The following is a 22467-nucleotide window of genomic DNA, read 5'->3' on the forward strand; positions in this document are numbered from 1 at the left end:
CATTGTAGTTCGTCCTCATCTACTCTATTGGTTGGTTCCTGGCTTTTTCAGGCATGCTGTCAGCAAGCAGGTGTCTGCCTGTGGTGGGTCAGAGCAGATACATCAGGATGAACATCAGTACTGCAGCAGCAAACAGACTTGAGCAGTGAGTAAACAGCAAGTCCTATGAAGCCCACTGCCAATGTTGCCTATCATATTTACTTATTGGGCTTTGGACTTTTTTTATAAAGCAGTGAATAGCAGGCAGTTCATATGAGAAGGAAGAGGTGTTGCACAAAATGTCAAGAAAACTACAATTCTGAGTAATCCTATTTCCTGTTGTGCTCTTATCCCCATACTCAGAGCTTTCTGAAGAAAGCTAAGAAGTTTGTAATTTTGCACCCTGCTTAATTCTCAATTAGAGACTATCTAATCTGTCATGTAATTTATATTCTGTGGTGTGAACATATTTTTGTTTTTCTCCTCAAATTGCATTGAGCTTTGCCTTGCGCTGCCCCTATCGTCACTCCAGAACTTCACTTGAAGAAAGTCAGTCCCTGCTAAGATGTAGCATTTAACTTGGATTGTAAAGGTCCTCCTTCCCATCTGGAATCTGTTCTATTTGTCTCTGGAAGACACTTGTGTTTCATCTTTTAATCACCCCAGCTGGGTCAAAGGGAAAATGAGGCTTTCTGGGGACAGAAGAGGAGGAAAGCAGTAGCTCCATTCATTGAATAGAGAGCTGGTTTCTGATCAGCTTCAAATCCTTAATGTTTTATTTGCTAGGCTTGAACACACGCCCAATCTTTGTGTAATCAGCAACATGATGACAAGGAAGCGGGACAGCTATATTTAATGCTGTTAACCTCTGCTTTTGTGCATTTCAAGCAAGGACAATGGGGCACAGTGACATCCTCTGAAGGTGAGTGAAACTACTAGTAGTGTGGTAGCAATCTGCACCAGGCTGGTGAGGATAGCTGGTTACCTCTTGCTCCTGTTCAGCTAGAAGAGCAACTGAGAGGTAAGGGCAGCCTTGTTCATAGCTTTTGTGCCCATCACACTGTGTCTTTGCTGGTCTTTGCTCTGAATGGCCATCCATGTGCTGGAGAGAGCTATTTTTCCTTTTTCCCAAGCTCCTTTATAGCAGTATAGAGACAACATCTGTCTCCTAATCCTTGATTTTTATCTGCGGTGGAATGGCTTCACGAGTCATTGTCAATCTGTTGTGAAAATCTTTATATTCATGGAAAGACCCAAAGCATTTTGTTGTTTCATTTGAAAATACGTGGGCTTTTTTTTTTTTTTCAGAAGGTTTTTGGAGACAGCACTCAAATTGCGTAAGAGAAGTGCAAACAAGAAAGCATATGTGACAGCCAGCTCATTGGCTGCGTATAATGCGGTTATTTTACTGGGTGATACACATACCTATGCGTGCACATGTGACCAAGTGTCATGGGATGTACAGAAGGACTGATTGAAACCATGCCTTTCCCACATCTGGGTTATATTATTCCAGAGAGCAAATATGCAGCCCGAAATCCCTGTGGATAATTAGCCTGACATGCTGCTTATCAGAAGGCACCCTTTCCCAGCACAGCTCAGCAGATGAGAAGATGGGAGTATTGAACACCAAAGCTATTTGTGAGCCACGTCTAGTTTCTGATGGAGGTTCACTCGTGATGTTAATAGATCTGCACAGAAGGTGCTGGCCTGTTAGAAATAGTATGAAAATGTCACACCTTCATTTCAGCCTGTGTATGATTATTTTTATCTGTAATTCCTTCTATTAAAGCCAAGAGTAAGCAGAGTATATATGGTGAGAACAGCTTTTATGTTCATGTGAATGAAAGTAGCGTGGTTCATTTTTACAGCTTTGCAGAGACAGAGTTCCAGGAGAAGTAGGAAGAATAAAGGCCTCTTGTTCTCAGAAGGTCTGTTCTGAGGAAAATGCCAAATCAGGATCCTCAGGCTGTGTGCTGGGGAGGTTCAAGTGGAACGAGAAAATGTCAGTGTGTTTAAAGAGAGGGAGAGATATGAAAGAGTACGACTGCATAATATGACTCAATTAGAATCAGGTGTTGTTTTTGTTTTTTGTTTTTTGTTTTTTTTTTAAAGATTTGGGTGCATCAAGCATGAGAAAAAGTAGTGGTTGAGTTGTAATATCAATGACGGGATGAAAAATGGCTATACCAAGCTAAACATAGGAGTGGAGGTAGGGCCAGCTGGAAAGTAGCTGACTGCTAAGGACCCCAGCCTGGAGGCTGCCAATGTGATCAGCAAAACTGCACAACATGCAGGGTTGTGATATACCACAAAGCCAAAATCAATATCTTGAAGTTTGTGGTATAAAGTATGTAGGTAAGTTAGTGAGATAGTAAGAAGGAACAAACAAATTAACATTATATATTAGCAGGGGAGCTAATACAGCTGGGGATGCTTAAATCCAGCTGTGCAGGAGAGAGGTACTGGCTACCATTGCTTCTATTCACTGATATGAAATAAGACCAATACCATGGCAGCTGGTAGTGCCTCTTTCCAATGCGGTCCCAGTAGTCTGCAGACAACAAGTTGGGAATTCCATGTTGTCTCCAAGTTCTCTGGCAGCACTGCTATCTTCAAATAAATGTGCTTTGCTTTACGTGTAGTGCAGTGCAATAGCTCCCCATTCTATAGAAATAATTCTTCAAGTCCTCAGGGAAGGGGTTTTTATTCCCTCCTAAAGGTATTAATGAGATTATTTGGTTATTATTCACTTCGGACAGTGGTGATGGAGCACTGGGAAATGCAGACTCTGGTGATGATTGCTGTGTTGCATGTGACACATGGCTAGCATTTGCTTTCCAGATCTGTGCTTTGCAAGCTTTTGTAAGCCAGACAAATGCATTCATTCCTCTAAGTACTTGTGAGAACCACTGCTGAAATGCTGTGCGGCTGCAGCTTTAGTAGCTACTAGTGAAAGTAAGGAGAGCAGTTAGAAAAATCAGGATCCCATCAATGAAATAAAGAAAATGTTTCTGTATAACTCATGGCAGCATCACACCATTGCAGATCAACAGTGGACTGAATGTAAGTGTTATCAGTAGCTTTACATTTAGGACTTTCTAAATGTTGAATGCTTGTCAGAGCAAACCTAACGTTCCTGTAACAAAGACTTAGGGTTTGAAATAGATGACCTGAAGAAATTTTGATGGAATCAACCTGTATGGTCTGCTGGGAAGACTGAACCTATCTGTCCCTATGTGGACAAGTTTATGTTCCCAGGAGCGTGTCTACTTTTGGCCTTCTCTTTGTGCTGCTGAGGTAGGGCAATCTGCACTACTTGTGCTCCAGACTGAGTATCCCTGACTGGATGTTGGCCACCATGGCAGGGGAAGACCAGGCTCCTCGGTTCCATGCTCTGGTCTCCATCCCATCAAGGGACTTCACACAGAGGATGAAAGTCAATCTGCCCTCCCTTGCTGTCATCACTTTCCAGCCTAAAGGAGCCTTTTCCCCCAGAATCCTTGCTCAGCCATCCCATCTGACATTTCCTGAGGTCTTCCTTTCCAATACAGGCTTCCCTCTTGTTCACTGCTGGATGCTGGTTCTGCTTTTCCCCTTGCAGCTCTCCCTCCTCTGCTGCCTCTTAGCTTTCTGCTCTGGCTTCTGCCTCTTTCCTGGCTGCTTATCTCCCTTTCTTCCGCTCATTGTCTGCTGCAGCCCTGTCCCTGCAGCTGCAGCCATCCTCCCACTGCTGGCTTTTGGGCACCAGGGACGTCTGCTCCCTCCCTTCAGCTTGCATGAACTTTCAAGGTGACCCGTGAGTATTGGTTACAGGGGAATGTGTGTGTTCTTCTGGGAATTTAACAACCAGACTCATCTGGGGAATGGAACTGAAATGTCAAGGAGATCTTAGTATGTTGTTGACACCCACAATTTAATGTCAAATTCCTCCCCTCTCAAATCACCTATGAACGTGCTGGAGCTGCTGCACGGAAGGACTATCTTCTCTTTGCCTGTGTGAGTGGATAAATTTTCGTCTCTAGCTTTACTCCTGAAAATTACTGAATCTGAACACAGGGCATAATAAACAACAAAGCAGCCGTGAACAGCTGACGTTTCAGGCTATGTAAGTATGCAGTGCTAAGTATCTCAGCTCAGGACTTACAGCTGGACAATGGAAACCTGGAGAAAACTTCAGCACTGTGGTGTCCAAAGTCCCCCAGCTGATACCTAAATCCTGAGAAACACATTGCCCAGCTTCCGGAGTGCAAAAATCCAGCACGGGCTGTTCTAAACACACTACTTAGGGGGGAAAAAATGATGTTAAGAGTTTGCCAGTTGAATTTCAGTTGCTTTAAGCACATTAATTCTTGCTCAATGTCAGTAGGCGTATGCAGCTGGAAGGAGGGCCAGCTCAGACCAGCACTGAGGAGGCTCCTTGGGATAACTATCCTGCTGCAGAGAAATTCCCATCAATCCAGTATGTATCAGCTGGATCCCAGAATGTTCTTACGCATTCCAGATATTCTGGGGAGGAACTGGAAGAGTCATCATGTGCATTTTACCTTAAACGGCCCTGGAGATCAGTCAGGCGTTTTGTTCTGCCCCTGCTTAAAATCACATAGTAAAGCATATGCAAATGTTGATGCCCACATTCTTGTCATTATCCTGAAAACAGGTTAGCTCAAACGTCTTTAATCCTTGAATTTTCATGCCAAATCCCTGGTAACCCCCTCTTTGTTAGTTCCCAGAGCACTGTTTGACTCCCTTCAGCTAAAATTCTTTGTAGCTTTTGATGTCCTTTCTAATTATTTGCATCTTTGTCTTTTTAAGTATTTAGATGTCTTTGGAGCTTGATTTACATTTGCAACCAATGCTTTGTGTGTCCTGCTGGTTCATTCCCCTGGACTATGCATGATGGAGCCGGTGAGAAATAGGTTTTACGGGGTTTTACCACAAATCTTTGCCTGCCCATGTGCTTAGAGGTATGGGTTCTCTTCATCTCCATCCCTCTGCCATCTGCCAGATGTTTAGCTCCAGGAGAATTCATTTGTCTTCCTTGGACGCTGCTTGTCAAAGAGGGGGATGTTTCTCCAGCAGTCTATTAATAAGATGAATAGAAATAAAGAGAAGTCTCAGAGCATCAGCTGCCCAAGGCTGTTGGGGATGCTGGGTGCTCTCAGGCATTTCATTTACAAGAAGTGAAGGCTGGGTTTCATTGATCATCCCAAACACCACTTGGGCATGCCTGTAAATCACCCTCTTACTTCAAACTACAGAGGAAAACCTTCTTCCCCAATTGCTGTACAATATTTTATAAGTGATACCCAGGCCTCTGGTATTTTGTGTGAATAACTTTGAAGAACTCCCTCATTCCAGAAATCAAACATGATGTGCACTCTGAAGTCTATCTGAAGTTTCTTCATGCTCCTGCTGACTGAATCTTTCTGAAATTCAGTCTGTCTTTGAAGGCTTCTGTATCAGCAAGGAAAGAGTTAACTTTTCCTGCCTTCGAGCAAGGAAATGCTTAGTTTCAGTGCAGACATTTTTGCAGGGTTAGGAGGTTGGATCAATCACGGGGAATTAAGTCATACCCTCCACATTATACCTGAATGATACACACAGTTGCTGACAAATTTGTCAAGGACAGTATTCGAAGGAGCTAGGAGACATCTTTGCATAAAATCCAGCTGCATTTTAGAGTTCTTTGTTCCTGGAAGGTTGAGAAGAAAAGGTAAATATCAGGGTATTTCTTCCTTTGCCAGCATGTTAATGGAAAATATATTTAATAACCAGTTTTCCTCTTCACTCTTCTCAGCCCCTGCTCCTTGTCCTGACCAAAGACCATGAAGCCCAGTCTTCACGGAGCTGCTCAGCCCACTGAGAGTAATAGCAGTGAGTAATAGGAGTGGGCCCTTCTGCAGGCTGGGAGCATCAGGCGAGTGTGGAAGGAAGAGTCAGAGATCTTCCTCTGTCATCTAGAAGATGCCCACAGTGGATAATGCTTTCCCCTTCAGCTTGGTTCTGTGTCCTATGTGAGTTGCTTTTAGGGACTTGGAAAAATATTTCCTTTTGCTTTGCTGATATTTTCTGCATATTTTGTGTAGGTATATTAAAGGAATTGTCTCCTTGTGCATCACATCCATCAGGTATGATAGGTGAAGGTCATCATCACTGCTATGTTCCCAGTCACTTTGAAGTAGTTTATTAAAAAATATTTTTACATCAGCAGTGTTTGTGAATGTCTCTTATGGTATCTAAGACATGCAGGTCATATCTATAGAAGTTAGTTACTTCTTCTAGTATCATTTTCCACAGATATCTTCAAACATCACAGTGTCACTTACGGGAAATGGATCTGTTGGAGTTTCTGTAGGCAGCTAAATATGTCTCCTTGTCAAGGACATGCTTTCTCTGGATGTTGTGACAGTTGATCCAGCAAAATGATTGTCTCCTCGGGTATCCTGGCAGGCTTACAGTAGGCCTTCCGTGCTTTGTTGAATCTCAATTATGTTTTAGGTTCTAATTCCTCCTTGACAGAAAGCACCACAGTGGTTTCTTCCTACTTACATTCTGCTTTTTAAAGTAGATACCCCAACATCTAGTAAAATGACAGATATCATTTAACAGCACTCTGTAAAACTCTTTTGGATGTCTATTGCATGTTTTAGAAGGATTTCGACAAAACATTCGAGAACAGGAAATAGTCCAGTAAAGTTGCTGAGCTTATACTACAACGTACCCTGTGTTCAGCCCATTTAAAGTAGAAGCCTGATTTACATCTGATGTCAGCTTGTGATGATTTCCACATGCCCCCTACTTTAAACAACTTAATCTGATCATACTCTAAAGAGTGTTTGTTTGGACTGTGACTGATTCCAAAACTGTTTTTTATCAGGAGTCTTGTTATGTGATATGCTTTTGTGGTATGTGGAAGGTGGTTGTATAACACTGCTACCTATCAATGAAAATGATGTTAGCTGCATTTCAAGCTGTTGTGAATTATGTGGTTAGGATTAATCTACCTTTAAATTCCACATTCTTGATGACAGACTTCAGCCTTTGAGAAACAAATTTTATCTAAAACACTGAGGACCAATCTTCTACAATAAATTAAAGTAAATGGTCTGAATAACTCAGTAAGAGAATAGTGGGTGATCTCCCAAGTACAAGAGCCAAGGAATTAAGCATATAACTACCCAATGACTGCATATTTTTCAGATGAAGAGTCCATTGATTTTGGAGTATATACTTTTTTTTGGAGATAGGAGAAAAACATAACTTGAAGCAGTGCTGTCAGATCAGAAATTGGAAAAAGGAATTATGTGGTAATGGGACAGTGTGAAAAAAACTTAAAACTGAAGTAATTTATTCTTCGCCATCTGTAATAAAAAAGTGTTTCAGTATGCCTGAAACTGGCCATAGTACTGTTATGTCATGTAGGTTTCACAAGGACTTATGAGCTTGGCAAAGACATCAGGTTTTATGTTGTTTTGGGGAAGGGCATGGGTTAACAACTAACACGGCTCTCCTGCTGGACTTTAGGGCTGAGGAACTAAGGCTGGGGAGGAGGTGGCTGCGTATCACAGAGGGCAAAATCACTTATGGTGAGTTATGCACTATGCAGGCAACTCTGAGATAAATGGCAGCGAGCTCTGGGTGGGATAAAAGCTCAGGGCTGCAGCCTAATAAAGCAGGGATTTGTTACACCAGTGTCTCAGTATATCTTGCTCCTTTCCAGGGAGACAAACAGTAAGTCAACATAATCACTACCAGCAGCATGGCCAAGGCTCTCTGCCTCAGACTTTGCTTAGGATTTGCAAAAGCTTTGGACAGAAGGGCTGATTCACTGAATAAGCCTCACAGGAATTTCTTCCATATCACTTTTTCTTCCACACTGAGCTCTGTTATATTGAGCTCAGATAGGAGAGCACTGAGATGAAGACTGCTCCTATGCAACATAACACACACAGTTGGGGACCGGATGAAAACAACACAAAGGCTGCAGAGAAAAAAAGCAAGTTTTTAGCCCTTAAGGCTTCCTGCAGCCCAGAGGGGCAGGTCTCCTATTCTTTGTTCAATACCTTGGTCCCAGCCAATTTTCTGCAATTCAGATGAGTTGAACAGGCTCTGGCAGTAGCCCAAGGAGCACTGGAGCATCCCGAGAACATGACAGGAGTGTGAATGTTCATGGTCTTCAGGCTGCAGTTATTTCTTTAGGATAACACCTGTACATGAGCAGAGGTGGTGCTGGTCTTAAAAGCAATCAGAAATTCCAGAAAGTGCCCCATATGTGGAAAACATCCCCATTTCCAACTGCTTTAGAAGTGCAACTGAGGGTTACTACAGATAGGTCCTTTTCTATCCAGCTACTTTACTTCTAAGAAATACAACACTGTCAGTTTAGTTAGCCTTATTTATAGTGCACTAGAGGTCCTTACTGCCAAGCCACTTCAACCTTGAAGGCTTCCTTCTCACAGCCATTGAATAGTCACTAACAAATCAAGGAAAACAGACACCTAAAACTGTCCCTTTGAGCTAGGGAAACTTAGTGGGAGGCTACCTGCTGCTGCTTCCAATAAAGCAAGAGAAACAGTTTGGAAAATCACTCTATAATCCTGCAGGCAACAAAATCCAGGGAAAGCCAAGCTTCTACGCCAACAAAAGACATGCAAAATCTTTTCACATCTTCTGGGAAGAAACCACACGATTATTCTTATGACAATGACTGGCACTGCTACTGGAAAATCACTTGCTAAGGAGTTGTCTCCTTGCCTTCCCCTGCACGAGCTGATGTCCCATCTCAGGCATCTCATCTCTGACTACTTGTTTAACCAGTGTAACAGTGGTATGAGCGAGCCTGAAGCCTTTACCATTTCTGTGCTATGTATTTAGGGTATTACAGAGTAATTACATGTCTTTGTAGTATTGTAGAATCATAGACTCTTTTGAATTGGAGGGGACCCTCAGAGACCATCTAGTCCAACTCCCCTGCAATGAACAGGGACACCTACAGCTCCACCAGGTGCTCAGAGCTTGATCCAGCCTGACCTTGAATGTCTCCAAGGACAGGGTTTCCACCAGCTCTCTGGGCAACATGTTCGAGTGCCTCACCAGTCTTACTGTAAAAAACTTCTTCCTTATATTCAATCTAAATCTCCCCTCCTCAGTATTACTCACTTGGGCAAGTGAAAATGGTTTCTACTTGCATACGACTTGTTACAGACCGGTAAAACTGCTTTAGATTATACATCTCCCACAAGTGCTCATTTCACAGCAAAAAGGTCGAATAAATTAAAGTTCTAAAATAATCTCTTGAAACAAGTGTCACTGATTTTTGTTGGCCTCCTTGGAGTTTTCTCAATGCTAAGCAGAATGAAAGCAAACATCAAATTGGAATAACATGGATCAAGCACTAAGCCATACACACACAGATTTTTTCATATGTATGCATGTATATAAAGTTTGCAGTGTTTTCAAGTGAAGAGTTTCTGTTTTCAGTGGAAAAATCAGTAAATATTAGCTCAATACCACTTTAAATAAAGGGACATGCAAGGAAATGTAAAGGTGGCATTTAGAAGTATAAAGCAGATGAACCCTGACAAAGACCTGCCAGTTTTTGTAATGATGTAGTACGTCAAGAACTAGCTTTTATAACAAAGCTACTGGTCTCAAAAGGAGGCAGCGCTGATTCAAAAGTCACTAACATCATTATAATGGACTTCCAAAGGAAAAAACAGAAGCTGAATCTAACAGCACGATGTCAACTCTAGTTAAAAAGCAACTGAACTACTTGCATTTGAGGAAGCTATATGCTAACTAATATCCTTATGTAGAAAAGTTTATTATTGTTATGTTTTTGCAAGATTTATATCCAGCTTTAGTGAAAGCCTTGGAACAAAATGAAAGCATGCCAAGCAGCACATTTTTCACAAGGCTGTGACAAACTATTGTCAGGGAAGATCGTCTCAGAATAAAGTAAAGTTGGGTAATGAGAGAGAATTATACTGGAAATTGTTTTCAGAAGTGAAGACTGGCTTATAACAGGCAACTGGTGTTCCCCTGGAGAGATGTACCTAAAGCTCCAGGCTGAGAAGAGAAGGCTTCAAGGTGACCTGATAGCAGCCTTTCAATTTGTAAAGGGGAGCTACAGGAAAGAAGAGGACAGACTCTTTAGCAGGGCCTGTGGTGACAGAACAATGGGAAGTGGTTTCAAGCTTAAAGAGGGTAGATTTAGGTTGGATATAAGGAAGAAGTCTCTTACAGCGAGGGTGGAGAGGCACTGGAACAGGTTGCCCAGAGATTCTATATTTCTGTGTATTTCAGACAGCAGGCTCCTAAGTGCTCGATCAGGAGAGTCAGTGTTCTTTGCTTTCAATTAATTGACAGCCCGCATTTCAAAGAAAAAACGTTTGCTTATTTAGTTCAAACTTACTTTAAAATAGAAAATAATTATGTTAATTGAAGCAGGTTTTTGACTGTGGCAGTAATTTGGCCCTTAGAAGGAATGTTAACTTTTTCCAAATTTGTGCTATTAGATTGTGACTCCTAACAGCTGTCCATAAAACACAGAATAGGTAATTCATTCAAAAGGGCTTCATTTATTATTCCATGGTCTTTAAACTTCATTGTAGGCAGCAGTGCTTTCTGCTCCAACCACAAACGTAGGAGCAATAACAAGGCAGGAGGCTTTTCTGTATGCTGATATATTTAGTTACAGACATCCTCAAGGATGCCAGGCACATTTAGTTCTCCCCTGAAGGAAGCAGTTCACTATAATAAGTTCGGCATATTTTAAGTCTGAGTTAAATAATAATTTCATTCAAATGGTAGAGATTATTCAGAATGGGAAATGCTTTCCATATATCTGCAATGATAGAGCCATTGCAATAGTATTTTTCAGTATTTCTAGGCTTTTTTAACCATTATGAGCTTGATTTTTTTTAACCGGTGTTTTGTCTGTGGGTTTAGATGATCAGTACTGTGCATTTCAGCATCTTGCAACCACATAAAGCTGAGGAACATGGAGAAATCCTGCTCTGGATTTACATTCTGAACCTCAAGTCTTACATCCTACAATATCATATGGTTTGCATTATTCCTCAACGAAGGAACAAGCTCTGGTGACCTTATTGGGTACACTCGCCTGAGTTACACTGTAAGATTTTGAGCAGTAAAATTGAGCTTGCTCACGATTAACCTGCAAACTCTTCATTCACTCCTGTGACATAAAAATTCCCCCCCACACAAAAAAAAGTCTTTGTGCAAAATAGGCTTGCTTTAGTTCACCTCTCTCCCTTTTCTAATATGGCAACTTCAGTATTTGCATCCCTTTTCACAGTGAGAAACAAAGAATACTTCTGTCAGTAATTCTTGGGGGAAAATAAAAAAATAAAAGCAAAGGACAGAAATCGACTTTAAGCAGTAATTACACCCACAATATAACAGCTAATTAAAGTTGTGTCCAAAGTGCAGCCAGGGCTCCAGCTGCTGGGAGCAGTGTGACGTTAAGTGCTGCCAGCTGTGGCCAATTACAGGCCCTCCAAGAAGGAAAGAAAAGAGTAATTAAAGCAGTTTGGTAAAACGTATCTGGTGTGGTGTGGCTGGCTTGTGCCTACTGCAGTAACACATAGGGCATTGTTTTACCTTGTAATGCAATATTCTGTTTCGTTTCCGTTTGTTTGCTTTTTGGTGGTGTGTTTGGACCGCGTGTTTCAGTAATTTTAATCTGTGGCAAAGGTCTGTAAAAATGCAAATCCTCTGCCAGAGGAATTGTAAACATTTTATCAAGCTTGCAAATATTGTTCCTGAAAGTTATTCAGAAATAAATGCCAGGTCTAGTCTTGTAAAAAGGCATTGAGTTTAAGCTGAGAGTTAAGTAACTTCTTCAGTTTTTTTCTTTCTTCTCCCTTTTCGTGTCTTATTTCTGTAACTATTTGGTTCTGTTGCAAGAGCAGTACTTAGTATTAAATGTATATGAGCATCAGAGATAGGAAATATAAGATTTTGCTCTGATTTCATAATGATGCTTATTTTTGTGAGTGTAGCTAAGAAGAAGTGAGTACGCTGAATTCAATGGAAGGGGATCTTCTGTGTTTTCATTCTTTTTTCGTGCTGTCTTGCATTTATAAAACAGCACTAGCATCTTGTCCCTTAACAAATATCTGTCTGTGATACAACCATAAAATTACAGTTCTGTGTGTGTATGTGTATGTACAGTAGCTGACAATAGGAGGGGCTTCAGGAGGCCTTGAGCCCCACCTCCTTCCCTGAGGCTGGTTGTATATCAGATTAGGATATCGAGGCTTCATCTGGTCAGCTCTTAAAAAGTTCCATGGATATAGCCTGCTGCTACTGCTTGTGGTGGATGAGATTTTCATATACCTAGGCCAAATTTTTGGAAGGATGGGGATCTGCAGGTTTTAAGGGGGGTTCAACTTGTGGCTCTTCCAGCAAATTGAGCACAAGACGTTTACAAGGAGATGCAGATAGCTCTGACTATCCTCAACCTCAGAGCACTGAAGATTTAGTGACTCTTCAAAAAGCTTCTGTATCCACACTTTACAAGTGGAGGGACTGATTTTTTTTTCAGAACACTCCTCATAAAACTGCAAGTTATACACTCAGCAGCTTTCAAACTGAGCTCTGTGCTAACACCTGCCAACAGAATCACAGTGCACTTTTGATTTTAAGTTTGTGCTGATTGCTGGAGTTTTACATGCTGTTGGGACAGTGCATCCTTGTTTCTGGACTGGTTTTGGATGGAATCTCAGGGATAATGTAAAGGCTTCCAGTAGGAATGTGTTGATGATAAAGAAGTAATCTGGAGGTTTTCTTACAGGAGTTTGGTGGTTGTGGAATATTTTTGTGGAGATCTTCATGTAGGAATTTGTTGGCTTTGCGTCATTTTGTAAGAGGAATGACAGTCTTGAGGTGCAGGATGGAAAGATGAGTGCTGGGTATGTGGGGGTGAAAACTAGGAACGCTGTAAGGGATGGTGTAGCATGTAGGAAAAACTGTGAGGCTGGCTGTGCAGTGAAACTGGTGGGAAAGATAATGTCCAGCAGGTATTCTGAAAGTGAGGAGACTCCAGGCTAGTTGGTTGCTTGAGCACATTTTCTTTGGAGTATATGGGCCAAGGAGGACTATGCGTACCTGCTGTGCTGCCCAGCACCTCTGTGGGTTGCAAGGTTTAACCTCAAAAAATTCAAGACAGCGTAAAATAGTTATGAAAAAAAATTTGGTCTATCAATTTTTTCTCTCTCCAGAGATTTGAATACAAGTGCTGTTTCATATTTTTTAAGCAAGTAGGGCTTATTTCCAGAAAGGATACAGCAAATTATCAAATAAAATCAGTTGTTCTTATGTGACTGATATCGTTACAGGAAGTTCATAATGGGTTAAGAGTTAGCTGAAGTTAATCAGGAAATGCAGCACACCTGACAGTTTTGTAGGGAAAATGAAATTAATAGCATTTTTGTGACCCTAAGGAACACTTCTATGTAATGTTCTCCTTCAGAAAGCCACATTGTAAATGCTTTAAGCCCAGAATTTTTTTATCCTTAGAAGGATCACCATCCTTCTGCACAGCTGGTACTGACACTGTGCACTGGAGGATGCCCTTCAAGATTCTTCAAGGCTCTTCTTATTTAGGCATGTTTCAAACCAGGTCCTAAAGGAACTAGATAAGTGCTACAATCTTTTACTTTAATCATAGCCTACTTTATAATTGTTTTTTTCAAACTTCGCAGTGGAACATGCTAGTGATAAACACAGCAACAGTGCTGTGTAAAAATACTGGTTTATTGAGAAGAGTCAAGTTGTGGGTAAGGAGCCATGCAAGAATTATTTTGAGATAACTATCTGCTGCAAAATTATAGAACTTTATTATTCGTTCAGTTATGGCTATAAAGGGGGGGGGGGGGGGGGGGGGGAGGGAAGCTCCTGTAGTCTCTTCAAAGTTCAGAGCAGACCAAGAAATTAAAAATGCCTTATCTATTTCAAGGTGAAGTCTTAGTACCTAGAAGTGAGATTTTGATGCTTATCTATATAATGCAGAGTATCAGTGATAATTTATAATTTGGTGACAGGAAGGGGTCAGTACAAGGTCTCTAATTTTTTCCAGTGGCACTTTGTTCTCCTTTCTTAGAATTTCATATGTGTGTGGTCAGTAAGTTTCATATAAGCAAGAGATAGGTGAAGAACATACATTAACAAGTGTCTTTTACTTGGCTTGTGTTTGCCATTTATTGATATCTTGGAATATTGGAATTGAGGTTTTTGATCCTTTTTCCATTTCATTGCTCTATCGTACACTTCTTTGTTCCTTAAGTGTTCCCTATTAGTCTGAGGTTTCCCTCCTACTTGGTGCTAACACGCACACAAGTGGGAAGCAGTAGTCCAGGTATCATTGTTATGCACGAAGAATTTAGGTATAGTATCTGAGACCTATCTATAACCAAAGAAAGGGGAACTTAGGTTGTGTCTAGTACCAGCGGGCTGTGCTGTTCAGCTTTATAAAGCAACTTTCCTGATAATGTTAAGCAAATTAAGATCGGTAACTACAGCTTTTCTTCATGTTCGTCCTGTTATAATGGCAAGAAAACAATATTCCTGCCCTTTCATGTTTTAAGTAACTAAAGTTGGCTATACTGGAAATATTCAACCTATGACATGCATAGAAAGGACGGGGGTTTCTCCTTTCACAACTCCCAGAAACATAGGAATTTTACCTACTCAGAAATCATCAGCAGGATATACAGTAGAAATGCAGCTTGTGAAGTAAATCAAGTAACTTGTTAGTTAAGAAAGCATATAAATTGTTTGTTATGCACTGTACCTTTTTCAGAGGAGAAATAAGCACGTAACACAGAAATGCATCACACTTTCCCAAGGCTTATATGATGGTTGTTTATCTTGTGTCTTTAAATTATATTCTGAAAGACTGATGGGGCCTTAGTGTCCTTTCTGTCCAGAATCTCACTGGCTCAGGTCAGTCTTTGTGACTGCAGTACGTCAGGTTGATGAGAGACCACTTGTTAGGAAAACAAATCTACTTCTGGGCATATGGATTAAAAATATGCTAAATATGCATTCCCAGATGACCTCACTAAAAGTTTTGCCCTTTAGACAAGAGGAGAAGACTGTGGGCTACACTACAAATTAAAGGCCTAGTTTGGAGACTGATTTCTTTTCTCCCTGAATTTTCAAGGAGAATGACTAGCATTGTGTTTCCTTTTACATGCCTGAATGGTTGCCTGTTCCTACGCATGTGATTCATTCTTTGAAGATGTCAGAGCAGTATTATTTGACCAAATCTGTGGGAGTATGGCCAGATCATCTTGTTTGAGTCATCCAAATGGTAACATTCCATTGGGCAGGCAGGTTTGCAATCAGTGAAAGTGGCAGAGAAAAGAAAGGCTGAAGCTGAGTGCTCTTCGCCCTGTTGGTCCTGTTGGCTCTGTGCTACAAGCAGCACTGTGGTGGGGTGGGGAGGAGGTGACCTTTTACAGTCTTTGGAAGAACTACTGGCTAATGTAATTGTTTCCTACAAAAGTGTATCATCTTAACATTACTGATATGGATAGAGAGGAAACCAGAGAATATCATTTCTGAAGTGAATGATGAGTCCAGTAGCACAGACTAGTGCTTCAGAGCAAAATTATCAGATGCACGTGATTAGCTTTTTTAGTTTACATTTTTGATAGCTGTGAGTTACTTGATTTTGTTTTCTCAGTTTCACTACAAGATCAGGGCTTCTGCCAATGTCTGAAACTTCAGGTTTGAAGGGACATCGTGAAGTCGTCTAAGTCCATTTAGATTAATCTGCTCAGAGCTAGTTTGCTGGATTTTTGCCCTCTCCAAGGCTAGAGGTTCTACAGTCTGCTTCAGTATTTGACCACTCTCACGGTGAAAACAGTTTTCCTTGTATCTAACATATATGTAATTATTTTTGATCTTTTTTCTAAGGCTTGTCAAAGCCTGTATCTGATCTTAATGCAGTGGGGAATGCCAAATGTTTTGTGAATATTTAACAAGTGAAGTTGGAAGAAACTGTTTCTTCCAGGATAATTATCTTGCTTTAAAGAAAAAATAATTATTTAATGTAAATGCCCCAAAAGGAATGTTGTTCACTGCTATCACTTGATGTACGTAATTCCCTTCAGTGTACTAGACAGCTGTATAAGCAGCACGTATGGGCCTCCTTCTGCTTTATCCTGAAATTCAGAGTGAGATAATGGTATGATGGCTTGAGGGCAACAGCAGTTAATAGAGCTTTATTGTATGTTCCTCTCGGTGCCAAGGAATAACATGCTGCAGGAGGAGTTTTACGCTGCATGTTTACTGATGGTCTGCAGCTTATCTAGGCGAGGAAGTGCTTTTTAATTTTTTTTTTTAATATGACCACAATTTGGAATTTCAGCTACTTGCATGAAGGTAGAAGGTACAGTGTTCTTGTTAATGCTTTTAAGATAAATTAAGACACAATTGTGCAGACAAATAACAGGAACTGAGGAGAAAGGGGAGGAGGTGGAGGGAAGCACTTGCAATCTTATACTTCCCTCCAGCATTTCCCAGATGAATTCTCTATCAGGCTGCTGGAATAACTTTACTCCTGCAGCAGGATGCATAAACACAAAGAAAGACATGGAGCACAGAACGTGCAGAAGCTGGCTTGAAACATTTACTTCCAAAAATTGGATGTTAATATTACAAATATCCTTCAGTTGTTAACCAGTAGATTAATCTAGAATTTCAGGTGATGGATGAAGGTATGAATACTTTATGGTACGTGATTGAAAGAGTTGAGGTAGCTTTTCAGCTTGAATATTCCCCATCCCTCTACGAACATGATTTGTTATCAAGTACTTTGCCTGCACTTGAGTGCTAGTGCTCCAAAGTTCTGCATTTGTGGTTCATTCTCTTGACTGTAGAAAAAGAGATCTTCAGTTCCTGCCTACTGTTACAGTCAGAGCATTCACATTTTACAGCCCTTTCATCCACTTCTGAGAATTCCCCTTCTCTCTCTGTAGTAGGATGTGGATCCATTTACCTGATGTTATTCTCATAACCCAGGAAATCTCCCTGCCTTCCTCTGAGAGCTCATGCTTTCCTGTTGTCCAAAAAGATGATGTAGGAAAACATCCAACCCTGCTGTCTGTTATCTGTCTCCAACAGATGCTTAGGTTTGTGTGTATAAATGGTAACTTTCTTGTTAGTTCTAGAACAGGATTGTTTTGATTGTTTCCTTAATTTAAGTAACACGTACTCCTATTTTCATTGAAATATTGACAAAGGGCACTTTATAAATTCTTATTAGTCTGGTAATATTTCTGAAAACTTGCATTAGATAATTTTTTTATGCTTAAACCCTAGCTTTATTCAAGTACTTGCTAGGACTGATTCTTTTGCAAAACCATTTTCATGCTCTTTTCTACTCAGTAGAACTGTTTATACAATCCAAAATGAGAGCAGCCCCCTAATTGTTCACAGGTTGCAGGGCTTATATGGTAAACTTCAATGAAAAAGGTAGATAGATGCAGTAATCTGTAACCGGGGCATGTAAACAGGTAGGTAGGACACATAAGCCTAGAAAGGGAGTAATGAGTCAGTGAAGTTTCTGATGTTTGTGTCATTAGCCACAAGTTGAACTAGCTTGCCAAATGACAATGAGGACTTAGTTTAGCAATATATTACATGCTTTTTTTTTTCTTGGTTTCTCAGCTTATTTATAAAACATCTCACTTCCTTCTTCCTGTGAAGGTGGGGAAAAGGAGAAGAGCACAGTAATAGTTACAAGGGAAATGACACAGCAAATGGCAGCTTGGGGTAGAGTTCATGGATGTCAGAGTTTGAGCTGTGGAGAAGGGAATGAAAGGGAACCTATGTGCCCAGAGGATGCAGAGTGGCAGAGTCCATCACCAAATGATGTTCACAGCTAAATGTGGGCATAAATGACTCCTGCACAATTCACTTTAGCAGACAGCCATGATTCTCATTAGTAATATGTGTTACCTTATGATCAACTGCTCTATGAATGATTTTTTTCCAGACCTCTATAGCATCGGTTAATTAAACTCTGTTCCTCTTTATCTGAACAAAGGCAGTAGGAGGCCGTGGTTAATGCATTAATCTCTGTGGGATGAATGAATTAGCTTAAGAATTGACCTGAAAAAGGATTATTTTCTTCAAGTGCTTTATGATCCTTCTTCCTTAGAAGCTGGTTGTCCATGACATGAAGTTCTGCAGATGAGGTGTCTCAGATATGGGCCTGACTTTGCCTTTTCCCTGCTGTTTTGCTATCATAGCTGGAAGAGCTGGCTCAAAGCACTGTCATACATCAGCTGCACCAGGGACTCCAAGGGGGGTGTGTGTGTGTGTGTGTGTGTGTGTGTGTGTGTGTGTGTGTGTGTATATATGTCTTACTGACACAACACTCTTTGTTTAATTTCTGCTCTATGGAATATAGGAGATGATCAAATGGGTAATGCGTTACTGCAAGCTGTATCTCCCATAGTATTTCACCACTCACTAGACAAGACTTGTGTAATTGCACAAAAGCAATCAGCTATCAGTCCTCTTCCCTCCCACCCTTTGTCTCAGAAGTCTTATCTGTGCCTACTAGGGACCCCACAGATGCGCTTCCATATGCTTTTGGAAGTGGCTGTTCTTCCCCAGTACAGTTACCATTTTTATTCACATGAGTCTCCTGGCTCTCTGAGTTTTGGGAAACTAAATTTAGAGAAGAGAACAACAACTTTATTTGACCTGAAAACTTCAGTGAGCAAATGCAATACAAGACAGGAAGATTCCCCAGATGCTACTTAAATTTTATAATTATTGTTTAGCCCATGCAAAACTCAGAGCTAGAGTAGAAATATTTTGAGGGCTAAGAGCAGATGATGGGAAATTAACTGTCTCTGCTTGGAACAAGTGTGTTATTAAATCTGGTTCATATACTGCAGATTTAATAATGCAGTTAACGATCACCATTTCAATTCTGCAAGAAAAACCCTCTAGGAGCTCTGTCAATTCACTGTTAAATGCTGTGAGGAGGTGGGGATGGTAATTTACAGAGAGGAGGAGGAGGAAATGGGCACCACCAGCTGTCACTACAGGATACCGATCCCAAGAACAAGATAAGAGAGAAGCTCTGGGCACCAAGCAAGATAACACATCTGAGTCCAGTGAGAAGGAACAGGGTGATACGGTTTCTTTTTTTCTTTGACCATACTATGACTCTGTCCTCCCAAGGCAGCTGCAGTACTGGCTTACCTCGAGGAGCTGACTGGAGCCTCTTGTCTACATGCAAAGGCTGCACTTATGCTCATGGAGAAGGCAATTTAATGGATGAGCATCTGCAGAGAGCAGTCATGGGTGCTGAGGATGTGACCTCTGTGATGTTCCTGTTTTCCATGCTTTGCTCTGTGCTAACCATTGTCTGCTCCTGTGGCCTGTCCCCACTGTGGTGATAGGACCAAATAGTTGGTTTAGCTCTGGTTTAGGTGCCCAAAGGATGCGCTGTAATGTGAATCAAAGTGCAGAAGTAGAGGACAAATAGAATATTTGCTTCAAAGGTAGGAGAAGGTGATTGCTCTGAATGTGTCCTTGCATTGCCATTCTGTCTACTCTGTATTTCAGCCTGTACTTCCCCAGTTCTCACATTGTATCTGTAGACTACAGTTTCTCTGACCCGTCAGTGGAAAAGTTTGCATTGGTGAAGCAGACTTTTCATTCTTGCGTGTGCCCACAGTATGAGGTATAATTTTAACAAAATCTTGTGAGTTAGCTTTTTCTGGTTTTCTCAAATACAGCGCTCTCTTTTTTTCCCCTTGTTCCATAGCAAGTACTTCCACTAATTAGCCATTACTTACCATTACTATCACTTATCAGTGCTGCTTGTTTCTGTTTGAATGGCCTTTATCAGTAAGCCTGGTTGGACTACTGGGATGTTCGGTGTATATGGCAGAGGACCCAAGTGACAGTGTCTGACCTGTGACTGATCTTTGACTGTAAATGACGTTATCCTTCTCCTTGCAAAGCACAAGAGAAGTCTGACATCTCAATTAATCTTCATCTTGTTTTTAATTTCTAATATATCATTTGTTTGTGCATAAGAAATAATAGAAATATAATGCTGACACTTCTTAGGCACTTATGGTTAAGTATACACAATATTAAATATTCAAGTTGTTTTTGTTATTTAAAAGACAAATATGTTCATGTAGCGCCATCTATCACCAAGCATTTGTAACTGCATTTTATTTTTAAAGAAGTAATCTCAGCAAAGCTTGGAAATTAATTCTTTGGAGTGGAACAAAATAATTCATAACTTGTACGATTATTTTCTAGTATTGTGTGCATCTGCATGCACAGCAAGCCAGTGAGTTTGAATCTTATCTGGATATGTATGAGGAGATGAGTCTGGAATTTGGATAAGGAGGATTCATCAAAAAAACTGGAGACCTATTTTGGCTTGTTCAGGGTATAGGAAGGCTACAGGCAGCTGGAAAATGGGTAGTGCATGCTGTTAGTCACTTCTGTATAGTGCCACTGACCTGTGGATCCACAGAATTACAAAGAAAAGACAATCACATGGTGATGGAACATTTCCAGTTTCATGTTCCACGTATCTTATTGACCTATATATTCAACCTGGCTTTAGGTATGCCTTTTTTTTTTTTCCCCTAGTGTTTTTTGTTCTAACTGACTACTGGGCTGCAAGTGTATTCTTGATGTTCCCAGCTGATTCCTTTGCACATGCACACCCCAGCTCACAGCTCAGCGTTTGCCTTCTGGGGATGTTCTTCCTGCATTTCAGGAGGCTCCAGCTAAATTCTGCAGACTTTCTAGAGGCTTTTCCAAAGCAGCTAGCTAGGAGGTATGTTCTCTGTCAAATGTTCATTATTGCATGCTTAGTAAATGACTGGTATGGAGAAGTCAAGAGCGACGATAACTCTCTTGTTTTCAGGTATAATAAATAGGTGAAAAGAACCACCAGTGCCAAATATAAATATCCCACGATATTACCACTGGCATGTTTTGATCAATTTCCTTATTTCCTTAGTATCTATTTGCTTAAAAATAACCAGGCCATCTCTAAGCCTTATGCACAGGTCGGGAAGCAGTAAAGTTTGGTAGTATTCCCAGATGTTGCCCAGTGGCTGTTGTGTTGCTGAACTCATTTCTTCACAGCAGAGGAAATCCAGAATGGGACAGAGAAGCAGTAAGAGTTTTGGTCTTGTTGCAGTATCCCTACTGGCAGATCTGGATGTGATGACCAAATGTAGCCACTTGCATTGTCTTTAGAACTAATTGCCTTTGTGGGGCACAGAAGTGTCTGAACTGGAGAGAAGCATTCTCCAGCAGAGTCTGCTTCAGATGTGGGTGAAAAAAGGTCATGCTGCAACAAAAGGCAGCAAAGCTTTTAAACATCATCCCCTATGAGGCAGGTGCTAAATATGTCCCATGTCTCCCAGCCAAGCCAAGCTTTTAAATGCATGCTGACTTTAAGCAGGTAAATTACACATTCTCTGATGAGCACTGCAGAGCAGAAGAGTGCTTTCTTCCATAAAGAAAGTCTGCCCTTGAGTACTTCTCTCAGAAAGTCCTTATATATTACTGGAAGGCTCTCAGGTACCATGATGCCATTGGCAGAAGAGAAAATGGCTCACAAACCAGTAATAATGACAGTTATTCACAGCAGTGAATAAATAACGTAGGCTTTGATGCAATAGACTCTCTCTTTTCCTGTCTAGCTGGCTGCGTCATTAAATACAAGATGGGATTTTGTAGCTTTGCTGCTGATAGATGGCCCTCAGCTGTGATTTGTGTGCTCTGCTATGGTGCAGGCTGTGGCCCTGCTTGCCTGTCACCAGAGGTCAGCAAAGGACCTCTGTGCTGCTTGGTAGCTTGCAGAGAGCTGCACGCTACCATCTCAGGGCTTTAGAGGAGGCTACGATTTCTTTCCTTCCGGAAAAGGGTTTTTGAACATGTGAGGATGGATTTAGGAATAAAACAAATGGGTAGTTCACAAAAAAAAAGAGCCCTTCTAGGTTTAATGATGACTTTTCCCCATAAAGTGTGCACAATACAGTTTAAATTATGCATAGCTCTATTACAGTATAATCAGTGCTAAGTACATACACAGAGTACAATAAATTATGCATCTTCCCTTAATATTTCATGAATAAGAAGCATAGCATGTATTGATTTCATTTAGACCCGAGCATTCAACAGAACATTTAAACACATTTCTATTTTTAAATCCACGAATCACCATAATGGAACTGTTCGTATGCTTTCAGTTAGATACTTAACAGCCTTGCTGAATTTCAGCCACAGGGATAATCAGATTAATATTTTGAATGAGTGCCCGAGGAATCGAAGGAGAGCCATTTCATCAATTTCATCAGTTTTACCAGTTTCTTGGCATAGCCTTTTGGAGTAGGATGCTGGGTGGTGGTGATGGTGGTTTTTTAATATATATGTGTAGACTATATGCAT

General features: G+C 40.9%; 1 long non-coding RNA gene across 2 annotated transcripts in view; it reads right to left on the bottom strand.

Moving 5' to 3' along the window:
• Positions 1 to 22467, bottom strand: part of LOC124418124 — a 106521-nt gene that overhangs the window by 70500 nt on the left and 13554 nt on the right. The window lies entirely within an intron of this gene.

Source organism: Gallus gallus, chromosome 7, assembly GCF_016699485.2.
Source record: "Gallus gallus isolate bGalGal1 chromosome 7, bGalGal1.mat.broiler.GRCg7b, whole genome shotgun sequence".
Lineage (NCBI taxonomy): Eukaryota > Metazoa > Chordata > Aves > Galliformes > Phasianidae > Gallus > Gallus gallus.